Raw genomic sequence first — 13434 nt, forward strand, 5'->3', positions numbered from 1 at the left:
GGGAGAGGAGGAGGAGGGAGGAGGAAGAGGAGGGAGGAGGAAGAAGGAGGGGGAGGAAGGAGGGAGGGAGGGAGGAGGAGGAGGAGGGAGGGAGGAGGAAGGAGGGAGGGAGGGAGGAGGAAGGAGGGAGGGAGGGAGGAGGAAGGAGGGAGGGAGGGAGGAGGAAGGAGGGAGGGAGGAAGAAGGGAGGGAAGAAGAACAAGAAGAACAAGAAGAAGAAGAAGAAGAAGAAGAAGAAGAAGAAGAAGAAGAAGAAGAAGAAGAAGAAGAAGAAGAAGAAGAAGAAGAAGAAGAAGAAGAAGAAGAAGAAGAAGAAGAAGAAGAAGAAGAAGAAGAAGAAGAAGAAGAAGAAGAAGAAGAAGAAGAAGAAGAAGAAGAAGAAGAAGAAGAAGAAGAAGAAGAAGAAGAAGAAGAAGAAGAAGACCTAATAATAATAATATGTAATAATATGTTCCCTTGAGGCATGAAAACAGTTCACCCCATGACAGTGACAAGATAAGGGGAGATAACATCTGATAAGAGCTGACCTTTGATGAGCGTAAACGAGGGTGGAGGGAGGGGGGCAGCTGTCCATCTGTCAAGAGCCAGGAGGAGGAGGAGGAGGAGGAGGAGGAGAGGAGGAGGAGGAGGAGGAGGAGGAGGAGGAGGAGGAAGGAGGAGAGAAGGAGAGGAGGAGGGGGAGGAGTAGGAGGAGGAGGAGGAGGAGGAGGAGGAGGAGGAGGAGGAGGAGGAGAAGGAGGAGAAGGAGGAGGAGGAGAAGGAGGAGGAGGAGAAGGAGGAGGAGGAGAAGGAGGAGGAGGAGAAGGAGGAGGAGGAGAAGGAGGAGGAGGAGAAGGAGGAGAAGGAGAAGGAGGAGGAGGAGGAGGAGGAGGAGGAGGAGGAGGAGGAGGAGGAGGAGGAGGAGAAGGAGGAGGAGGAGAAGGAGGAGGAGGAGGAGGAGATGACGACGAACAAACATTTGTCTGTCTGTCTATTTGTCTGTCTGCCAAACTCCCTGTCTATCCGTCTAGCTCTGTCTCAGAGAGAGCCACAAGACTGTGTCATCATCACCTTTACTCACATCTTCAAGCAGAGTATAGCACTTTGTCTGGATTTTTTGGGTTATCCTAGGTAATTTACACTATGTATAGTTGTATTTATGTGTACCTGTGAGACAGAGATGGACAGAGAGAAAGAGAGACAGATTGAAAGAGATAGAATGAGGGAGAAAGATAATTAGATAGAATGGAGGGGGAAGCAGCATCTGACCCCATTGTTTTGACAGGCGGTAGGGGGAGTGAGTAATGAGACAATATGTCATTTTGACAGCTGCCGACTCCTGACTCAAAACAATTATAAGCCACACACTCGCACACAAGACAAGCTTGCTGAAGGGTGATAATAGCAGTTTTATGAAAGTATCTAGTGACTATATATGTGTATATATATTATAGAAACCAGAAGCAAGAAGGGAAGGCAGGAATGAAGGAAGGACTAGATGAAAGGAAGGAAAAAAGTAATGAAGGACAGATGAAGGAATGTAGGAAGAGAGGTGGAATGCCCTCCAGGTAGCCTCCAGGTAGGAAAGGAATGAAGGAAATTAGGAAGGAAGGAATGATGACACACGACCATTTACCTAGGATAACTACATAACACAACTGCCTGCTAATACTTTGAAGAAAACTGCTCAGACGAGGTGTTTTGTCTTTGCACATAAAAAAAAACTTCCACAAAAATGCACACACACTGATTTTATGTGTGAGAGTGTAAAACACCATTGTGTATGACACCATGTTTTATGTGTGAGAGTGTAAAACACCACTGTGTATGACACCATGTTTTATGTGTGAGGAGTGTAAAACACCACTGTGTATGACACCATGTTTTATGTGTGAGGAGTGTAAAACACCACTGTGTATGACACCATGTTTTATGTGTAAGAGTGTAAAACACCACTGTGTATGACACCATGTTTTATGTGTAAGAGTGTAAAACACCACTGTGTATGACACCATGTTTTATGTGTAAGAGTGTAAAACACCACTGTGTATGACACCATGTTTTATGTGTGAGAGTGTAAAACACCACTGTGTATGACACCATGTTTTATGTGTGAGGAGTGTAAAACACCACTGTGTATGACACCATGTTTTATGTGTAAGAGTGTAAAACACCACTGTGTATGACACCATGTTTTATGTGTAAGAGTGTAAAACACCACTGTATATGACACCATGTTTCACAGAGTTCCACAAGCTGCAGAACTTCTAGGAGTATGTTCAGTGACTGTATATTGGTATATATATTATAGAACAATAGTAATAAAAAATTTTTTGTATTGTTTGTTTTTGTAAACAAGTTTTGTAAACAATATATTGATAATTATGTTTGTGTGCTTATTGTGTTGTATACAACGAGTGTATATATGAACATTGCACCTTACTTTGGTCTCACAGGCCACATAAGTTATGTGAAAAAATAAAATAGTGAAAAGAACAACAAACCTTCAAATACAAGTAAACTAAAGTTTACCGGGTGAGCGGCAGTCGCCGCTGTTGCCATACGCGGCTCATTTTCTGCAAACTTCATGCCTCTATATCTCGGTAAGTACTGATGGGAAAATTTTTTGGGGGGGGACTAAAACAATCAGAAAAATAATCTTAACATTTTCATAAGAAAAAATAATTTTTTTTTTTTCGAATATTTTGCGACACCAGGAGACACTTCAGGATTGGGCCCTTCGACAGTCAAAGGGTTAAAAGAAGAAGGGAAGTAACCCCGGAAAAGGACTTGCTACCTCAAGTCCTAATGGAAGGGGATTCCCCTTCTAAACACTAAGACCATCCACACTCTCCCCTCCTCCCATCCCTTCCCCTTCTAAACACTAAGACCATCCACACTCTCCCCTCCTCCCATCCCATCAATCATCACCAGATCTTCAATAAAGGTAAGTGTCATGTAACTGTGCATGTCTTCTTCAGTTTGTGTGTATTAAAATTAATATTTCATGTGGTAAAAAAAAATTTTTTTTCATACTTTTGGGTGTCTTGCACGGATTAATTTGATTTCCATTATTTCTTATGGGGAAAATTGATTCGCCTAACGATAATTTTGCCTAACGTTGAAGTCTCAGGAACGGATTAATGGCGTTAGGCGAGGGTCCACTGTATTGACAAAACCTACTTCATGCTTTTCGGAAACAGAGCTTCAAATGTACAGCTAAACATATTGATAAATGGTTCACCTATCTCAAGACAGGCAGAGGGCAAATTTCTAGGTCTCCACCTTGACTGCAGTCTCAAATTTCAGACATACATACAGCAAATTTCCAAGAAAGTCTCCAAAACAGTAGGCATCCTTCCAAAGATACGGTACTACGTACCCAAATCAGCTCTTCTAGCTTTGTACCACTCTCTCATTTACCCTTACCTCACCTATGGTATTTGTGAATGGGGCTCAACCACAGCAAATCACCTTAAGCCTTTAACCCTTTCAGGGTCCAAAGGCAAAATCGGAAGGGGTGCCCCAGTGTCCAAGAATTTTCAAAAAAAAAAAATTTGTTATTTTTTCTTATGAAATGGTAGAGAATCCTTTTATGAAGGTAATAAAACAAAAAGTACGAAATTTGATGGAAAACTGACGAAATTATGCTCTCGCAAATTTTGATGTGTCAGTGATATTTATGAATCGGCGATTTTGCCGACTTTGACTCCCATTTTAGGCCAATTACATTATTCCAGTCAACCAAATTCTTAGCTATTTCACTAGTATTACTTCTATTCAATCGATTGAGCACAAGAAATCGTCAAGTCAACTGTTTCAACTACAAAATAATGTGATTGGAAATTGGTAATTTGGCCAATTTAACACAAAGTTCAAAATATTCCAATTTCAAAATAGGGTCCAGAATAAACAATGTAGGTATTCCTAGGACTAAACTAACATTTCCTCTGTTCATTAGTTACGTTTTGAGGCTTTACAAATAAATTCCAATTTGATTTCTTATTCACATAATGAATTTTTATTCACACCAAAAAATAGAAGATTTACTGTTATGCAAAAATTGTAATAATTGTATAAATATCATCACCACATTTGTAAATGTATATTAGACCCACCAGCTCACGTGTATTAGACGTGTGAGGTCGTTTGTTTACTCTTGAACATCGGCAAAATTTTAACATTTCCGCTACTTTGAGCTCAGTTTCAAGCCATTTCCAGTGCTAAAACCAATCAAAATCATCTCTATTTCTGTAATATGCCTTCCATTCTATCAAATGAGACCAAGAAATCGCAAATACAACTATAAAAAACATACGAAAAAACACTGCAAAGTCACTGTTTTAATCGAAAATCATGGTTTCAGTTTTTTTTCTCTCATTATACACAATGTGCTGCAGGATTTGTTTTATGTGGTACACACATACCACAGATGTATTCTCTCATATCTAGGCCCAAATGTACCACTCACAGTTTACCAGAATGAGCTGAGCTCATGACGTAGATCTACGGTTTGGACCCTGAACGTAAAGCTGTAGATCTACGGGACGGACCCTGAAAGGGTTAAAGAGTATATTTTTGTAATAAAACAAAAAAAAAAAGATTTCTGATCAGTACTTACCGACATACAGAGGTGAGAAGTAGACCCAAATGACCAGGTGGTGGCAACATCGGCGATTTCCACAAATTCGCATTTCTTTATTTTACGTTTTTTTATATTTTTTTCTTTTCTTTTCTAATTTTTTCTTTTTCTAGTAACATTTGTGGCCTGTGAGACCAACACTGTATATAATGTATATATACACACTCACTGTATTGAACACAATAACCGCACTAAAGTTATTATTATAATATTGTTTACCACTTTTGTTTATTACAATAAACATGCATAAATCTTGTATAATACTAATGTTCTATTATATATTTACATATGTACAATCACTGGACATGTTTTTAGAACTGCTGCAGCTTGTGGAATGCCTTGAAACAAGGTATCATGCACAGAGGTACCTTACATTCCTCGTACATAAACCAAGTGTCTTTGCGTCTGTGTTGCTGTCATTTTGTGCACAGACAACACATCTCTTCTGAGCAAATTTCTTCTTAGTTGCAGGAAGCTGTATTTTGAAGTGATCACCTTCCCTCCTCAAACGCTTGGGTATTTCCTGAGGAGTTCGAGGGCGGTTTTGTATAGCAGGTGTTGTTACCTGGTACTTCATTACAAGTTGTCTGACAAAGACAAACAAAATTCACCATACGGTGGTCTGTTGCCAGTCTTCATTTGGTACATATATGCATTTAGCATTGAAATGTCCATGAGATGGAAGAAAAGTTTCATGTACCACGTGTAACTCTTACGAACACAATCAACAAAGCCAATCTGCATGTCACATCTGTCAACCAAGTGTCTGTTTTGTTTATAATCAATCACTGTCACTGGTTTTCGAATACATTCATTAGTCACTATCAATTTTGGCACTGTCTTGCATTTCATTACGGTGAATGGTTGTCAACAATGTGACATCTCGTTTGTCATGCCACCGTAATGCCATGATGTCACTGGCAGTAAACACCTGCACCTCACCACTACGAGTGCCTGCTCTGAACCTGGGTATATGTTTACGATTAGAACGCACAGTGCCACACACATCTGTCATGTTCACTCGCAAGAAATCACTGAGTAAAAGGCTTGTGTACCAGTTACCAGTATACAATGTATGCCCCTTACCAAGATAAGGTGCCATCATGCTTCTCACTATGTCACCTGAGATACCCAATAACATCCTGGTATCTTTCAATTTTACTTCCTGTGTATACAACAATATCCTATACCAGGCCACTGTCACAGTCACAGAGTACAAACATTTTTATACCAAAGCATTTCCTCTTGCTCAGTATATGCTTCCTGAATGACAGCCTACCTTAGAACAAAATCAAAGACTCATCAATTTCAAGATTCTTGAATGGATAAAAGTACATGTTGAACTTTTGTTTCAGATACATAAAAACATTTCTAATCTTGTATAACCTGTCACTTCTGTCAGGCCTGGTTTTGTCAGAGAAGTGCAACATACACAACAGTAATACACAAATAACCCGCACATAAAAGACAGAAGCTTACGACGACGTTTCGGTCCGACTTGGACCATTGACAAAGTCACACTGCTTCTGTCTTTTATGTGCGGGTTATTTGTGTATCGTTCCAGTCACGGTATTGTGCCTTTTTGTTATTTATTCACAACAGTAAGATACACCTGTTCACTGGGATGATTTCACTGAAGACTGGGGTACAAATTAGCCAATCTGTGGACCAGTATGATTTTATATTATGCTTATAGACATGAGACATAAGCATTATTGTTGCAAAAAAGCAAATACATTTCTGCAACAGTTGTCTCTTTTCACCTGTGTAGTCTTGACTGTGGTGATATGATCGTATTTGCCATGGTGTACTCAAAATACTTGTTACTTTCCCTGACAATAGTTTCCATCAAGGGCTGGTCAAAGAATAGTTCAAAGAATTCCAGTTCATTTGCAGTGTTTCCAAGGGAACAAGTTGGTAGAATTCCACTTTGAGAGTCATCAAAGTGGTGGGGCTTGGGAACAAAATTGGGATTTTGCTGCCAATCCCAGATACAGTTCGCTGGTGGATACTGTACATCATAGGCTGGTTGTGCTGGTAGTTGTGGTTGTGGTGGGCTGGTGGCTGACACTCTGCTTTGTCCTTGAGCTGAGCAGTCAGTGGCATGGGTCCCAGCCTGGGCTGGTGAGTCATGCATGGCTGTGGCACAACCATCACCATTACCACCACCTACTGATGCCTGTGGTCTATCCATGCCAAGTGTAGTCACATCATTATCACTTTCACTGTCTATTCCTGGTGTAGGGCCATGGGATGTACTCTGGGATGCACTCAGGGATGTACTCCGTCCCCTGGGCACTGCATAGGGAACACTACCCTAGCGCATGCGGCGCCGTATATACTGACGCTTCACTGGTGAATATGTTTCCTCACTATCACTACTCGAATGATCATCAAGAGCAATAAAATCACAATCCACATCACTATCATCATCATTACTGAAGTCAGAGGTCTAGCCACGCGAAAATATTAGTTTTCTCTTGCGATGAGGTACGACTGAACGTGACTGAGACGTGCTCACACCAAAGGTAGAAGGTTGAGGATCGTAAGGATCGTCACTATTATCAATATCCTGGTCATTCCTTTCGGTCACTAACTGATCAAAGCCATAGAATTTGTCTTCATTTCCATTTCCATCAGAGTCAGAACTATCAGATAGGAAGAGGAGACTCCCAATTTTCCTTGGAGTGAGAGCTGCCTTGTGACGAAGCATGGTGAACAAGCATGGTGAACAACTGAGCCAACGTTCCCACAATGCTATGTGGGTGCCTAGAATTTTTCTTCACGGCGTACGCACTCCATGCAGACCCATTCTCTCACATGTAGGTCTACCAGCCTTATCGTGCTAAATTTGATGCCGCTAGAATGTTGGCATAGATCTACGGTTTGGACCCTCAAGGGGTTACGGGTTAAGATTTTCCCAAAGTGGGACAAGGTTTTGTCGCTGAATTCTACCATATTTCTCACATTCATTACCAAAGGGCTGGCACTAGGAACTTTCTTTGGGCTCATGGTGGCTTATTTCGCAGTCACACTCAATAAACAACCACAAAAAACAATGGATTATAACAAAATGTTTGGATGAATGCCCAGTGTTCCTCACTCACCCAGACACACAGCCAGACTGACTTATGAACGTGGGAGAATGGCAGGCGGACGCGTCCAATACGGCTGATTTCCGAGTTGCCGGCTAAAATCCAGGACAGAATTTTGGCAAAAGAAGTGGCCAAAATCCAATTCGGCCGATATCCATAGTTCCACTGTACAGTGGACCCTCATTTTTCGTGATTAATCCGTTCCAGAGAGTCTGCTGAAAGTCGAAATTCATGAATGGCGAAACCATTTTCCCCATAAGAAATCATGGAAATATAATTAATCCGTTCCAAACACCCAAAAATATATAAAAAAAAAATACTTTTTCCAAATTAAATAAAGGTTTACATACAAAAGACAATGAGAAATCAAGTACATACATACATGTATATAAGAACATAAGAACATAAGAAAGGAGGAACACTGCAGCAGGCCTGTTGGCCCATACTAGGCAGGTCTTTCACAATCCATCCCACTAACAAAATATTTGCCCAACCCAATTTTCAATGCTACCCAAGAAATAAGCTTTGATAATTCTATTTACCCATGTGCAAGTCCCACTCAAATTCAACCTCTCTCACTCATGCATTTATCCAACCAAAATTTGAAACTACCCAAGGTTTTAGCCTCAATAACTCAACTAGGTAGACTGTTCCACTCATCAACTACCCAATTTCCAAACCAATATTTTCCTGTATCCTTTCTAGATCTAAACTTGTCTAATTTGAATCCATTACTGCGGGTTCTCTCTTGGAGAGATATCCTCAAGACCTTGTTTATATCCCCTTTATTGACACCCATCTTCCACTTATAAACTTCAATGTCTCCCTTCATTCTTCATCTAACAAGTGAATGTAATTTAACCCCTTCAGGGTCCAAGGCCCAAATGTAAAGTGGTGCCCCAGTGTCCAAGAATTTTCAAAAAAAAAATTTGTTATTTTTTCTTATGAAATGGTAGAGAATCTTTTTGTGAAGGTAATAAAACAAAAAGTACGAAATTTGATGGAAAATTGACGAAATTATGCTCTCGCGAATTTTGATGTGTCGGTGATATTTACGAATCGGCGATTTTGCCGACTTGGACTCCCATTTTAGGCCAATTACGTTATTCCAGTCAACCAAATTCTTAGCTATTTCACTAGTATTACTTCTATTCTATTGATTGAGCACAAGAAATCGCCAAGCCAACTGTTTCAACTACAAATTAAAGTGATCGGAAATTGTTAATTTGGCCAATTTAACACAAAGTTCAAAATATTCCAATTTCAAAACAGGGTCCAGAATAAACAATGTAGGTATTCCTGGAACTAAACTAACATTTCCTCTGTTCATTAGTTATGTTTTGAGGCTTTACAAATAAATTCCATTTTGATTTTTTATTCACATAATGAAATTTTATTCACACCAAAAAATAGAAGATTTACTGTTATGCAATACTGTAATAATTGCTTAAATATCATAACCGTATTTGTGAATGCATATTAGACCCACCAGCTGGCGTGTATTAGATGTGTGAGGTCGTTTGTTTACTCTTGAATATCGGCAAAAATTTAACATTTCTGCTACTTTGAGCTCAGTTTCAAGCCATTTCCAGTGCTAAAACCAATCAAAATCATCTCTATTTCTGTAAAATGTCTTCCATTCTATCAAATGAGACCAAGAAATCGCAAATAGAACTATAAAAAACATACGAAAAAACACTGCCAAGTCGCTGTTTTAATCGAAAAATCATGATTTCAGTTTTTTTCTCTCATTATACACAGCGTGCTGCAGGATCTGTTTTATGTGGTGCACACATACCACATAGATGTATTCTCTCATATCTAGGCCCAAATGTACCACTCACAATTTATCAGAGTGAGCTGAACTCATGACGTAGATCTACGGTTTGGACCCTGAACGTAAAGCCGTAGATCTAAGGGACAGACCCTCAAAGGGTTAAGGGTCTTCAATCTTTCTTCATAAGGAAGATTTCTAATGCTATGTATTAATTTAGTCATTTTACGCTGAATGTTTTCTACTGAGTTTATGTCCATTCTGTAATAAGGAGACCAAAACTGAGCTGCATAATCTAGATGAGGCCTTACTAATGATGTATAAAGCTATAATATAACCTATGAACTTCTGTTGCTTACACTTCTTGATATATATCCCAGTAATCTGTTTGCCTTATTACGTACGCTTAGGCATTGCTGTCTTGGTTTAAGGTTACTGCTTATCATAACCCCAAGTCATTTTTGCAATCTGTATGGCTAAGTTCTACATTATTTAACTTATAAGTGCTAGGGTTATGGACACTCCCAAGTTTCAGAACCTTGCCTTTATCTACACTGAACTGCATCTGCCACTTTTCTGACCAGGTACGTATTGAGTTTGTCTAAATCCTCCTGAAGTTCCCTGATATCTACGTTTGAATCAATTATCCTACCTGTCTTTGTGTCGCAGTGAATTTGCTCATATCACTTTTAATTCCCTCATCAAGATCATTGATATAGATTATAAACAACAACGGACCCAAGACTGATCCCTGTGGAACACCACTTGTTACAGATCCCCACTAGGATTTAACCCTTTATACACACTCTCTGCTTCCTGTCTGTGAGCCATGACTGAGTCCATGAGAGCACTTTTCCCCCAATGCCATGAGCTGCCACTTTCTTTAACCCTTTGACTGTTTCGGTCGTATTTATATGTCTTACGAGCCACCTTGTTTGACGTATATATACAGTGGACCCCCGGTTAACGATATTTTTTCATTCCAGAAGTATGTTCAGGTGCCAGTACTGACCGAATTTGTTCCCATAAGGAATATTGTGAAGTAGATTAGTCCATTTCAGACACCCAAACATACATGTACAAACGCACTTACATAAATACACTTACATAATTGGTCGCATTGGGAGGCGATCGTTAAGCGGGGGTACACTGTACTCAAAAGTTCTAGCGGCTTCAAATCAAGCAGGAGAAAGCTGGTAGGCCCACACATGAGAGAATGGGTCTGTATGGTCAGTGTGCACCATATAAAAAAATCCTGCAGCACACAGTGCATAGTAATAGTAAAAAAAAAATCTGATCGTGTTTTTGGAGCAGAATCACCAACTTTTTTTTTATCAGATTTCAATGGGATTGTGACAGTGGATTAAGCAGCTTAAAAAAAACATATAAGTTGTGTTTGTTTTGGCTGTTAGCCTTCAAGTTAGATACAAAAAAAATATTTTTGCACAATTTTATGGGTCCTAGGACTTTCCAGTTTCTACTAAATTGGGAAGATGTACAATGCTCTAGTTGACATCAGATGAAAGATAAAGGCTAGATTAATAATGACTCACAGCAGTTTAGCGATAATGTCAGTAGATTCCATAAAAAAAATGTTGAAGTTAGTAATTTTGTTTTTATTTTTTTTGTGTACAAGAAAATCATTAAAAACAAAGCTGTAAACAGTATCACAAATCCACCGTGGGAGTTTGTAGAACCATCATTCCTCAATAATGTCTGCAAAAATCATGATAATCCTATTAATATTTATCGCAGAAGATGGATTACAGTGTCAATAACTTATTTCTGATTTATTATTGATTTTGTTTAGTGTGAAACTCTACGGTTACTGCATGCCAAATCTGAGCGTATTGCAACCCTCCTTGCTTGTTGACAGCCAGACGGCTACTAAGGCAGGTACTGACCATGCTCCACACTCTAGCCAGCACAGAAGATGCCATGTAGAGTATTTACAATGAAACAATCATAAAAATCGTAATTTTTGGAGAAAAAAAAAAAACATTAATTCCCAACATGTATTTTTGCTGACAGCAGCAACAACAAAAAAAATACATTTAATGAAAAACATACTTAGAAATACGATAGAAACAAGCAGATTACATCAAAATGTTGCCAGAATTTTGTACTATTTTTCAGTTAGAAAAAATTTTTTCCATAATTTTTCAATTTTAATTTCCTGAAACTGGAAGAAGGCTCACCCCTCCCATAAAATGCCAACTTTGTGGTGTATTTTTGTATAGTATTTATGGCTGTATTCTCATTTTCTTGGTCTCATTTGATAAAATGGAAAACATGTTATAGAAATACAGTGGACCCCCACCTTATGATGGCATCGCATTACGTTAAATCCACCATACGATACATTTTAACACAAAAATTTTGCCTCGCCTCACGCAATTCATCCGGGACGCGTCCCACATGTGGCCTGAGCGCACCTCAGCTGCCCCGTGGGTGCCAGTGTTTACAAGCCAGCCAGTGCGGTTGCATCCACACATACATTCGGTACATTTCATATTATCACAGTGTTTTTAGTGATCCTAGCTGCAAAATAAGTCACCATGGGCCCCAAGAAAGCTTCTAGTGCCAACTCTGTGGTTAAAAAGGTGAAAATTACTATGGAAATGAAGAAAGAGGTAAATGCTAAGTACGAAAGTGGAGCGCGTGTCTCGGAGCTGGCCAGGTTGTATACCAAACCCCAATCAACCATCGCTACTACTGTGGCCAACAAAACGGCAATCAAGGAAGCTGTTCTTGCAAAAGGTGCAAGTTTGTTTTCAAAACAAAGATCGCAAGTACTCGAAGATGTTGAGAGACTGTTATTGGTGTGGATAAACGAAAAACAGATAGCAGGAGATACCACTTCTCAAGCGATCATATGTAAAAAGGGTGAGAAATACGTACTATCGTACCACGGTCAGCTGTTGCTGCACCATGGTCAGTTGTTGCTGCACCATGGTCAGCTGTTGCTGCACCACTGTCAGCTGTTGCTGCACCACAGTCAACTGCTGCTGCACCACCATTAACTGCTGCTGCACCACCGTCAGCTGTTGCTGTACCACGGTCAGCTGCTGCTGCACCACAATCAGCTGTTGCTGAACCACGGTCAGCTGATGCTGCACCATGGTCAGCTGCTGCTGCACCACAGTCAACTGCTGCAGCACCACCGTCAGCTGTTTCTGACCAACAAGACTCTTCCGGAACCTGTCCATCCAGCCTGAGTGCCTCAGCTGCCCTGCCGTCATTGTTTACAAGCCAGGGTGGCCGGTTGCATGGATACATTCGATACATTTTGTATTATTCAATTGTTTATAGTGCTTGTAACTGCTAAATAAGCCACCATGGGCCCAAAGAAAGCTTCTAGTGCCAATCCTGTGGTAAAAAGGGTGAGAAATACATACTATCATACCATGGTCAGCTGATGCTGCACCACCGTCAGCTGTTGCTGCACCACGGTCAGCTGCTGCTGCACCACGGTCAGTTGCTGCTGCACCACAGTCAGCTGCTGCTGCACCACAGTCAGCTGTTGCTTCACCATGGTCAGCTGTTGCTGCACCACCATCAGCTGTTGCTGCACCACCACCAGCTGTTGTTGACCCATGGTCAGCTGCTGTTACACCACGGTCAGCTGCTGCTGCTACACCACCATCAGCTGCTGCTGCACCACAGTCAGCTGTTGCTGCACCACAGTCAGCTGTTGCTGCACCACAGTCAGCTGTTGCTGCACCACAGTCAGCTGTTGCTGCTGCTGCACCACCATCAGCTGGTGCTCCACCACCGTCAGCTGTACTACTCGAAGATGTGCAGTGATGTTGGTGTGGCTTAACAGGAAACAATTACTGAGAAACAATTAACCCCAGATGGTTATCCACCCAGGATAACCCAAGAAAGCCAGTGCATCATCGAGGACTGTAACTTATTTCCATTGGGGTCCTTAATCTTGTCCC

This window comes from Cherax quadricarinatus, chromosome 10, assembly GCF_038502225.1.
Source record: "Cherax quadricarinatus isolate ZL_2023a chromosome 10, ASM3850222v1, whole genome shotgun sequence".
Classification (NCBI taxonomy): Eukaryota; Metazoa; Arthropoda; class Malacostraca; order Decapoda; family Parastacidae; genus Cherax; species Cherax quadricarinatus.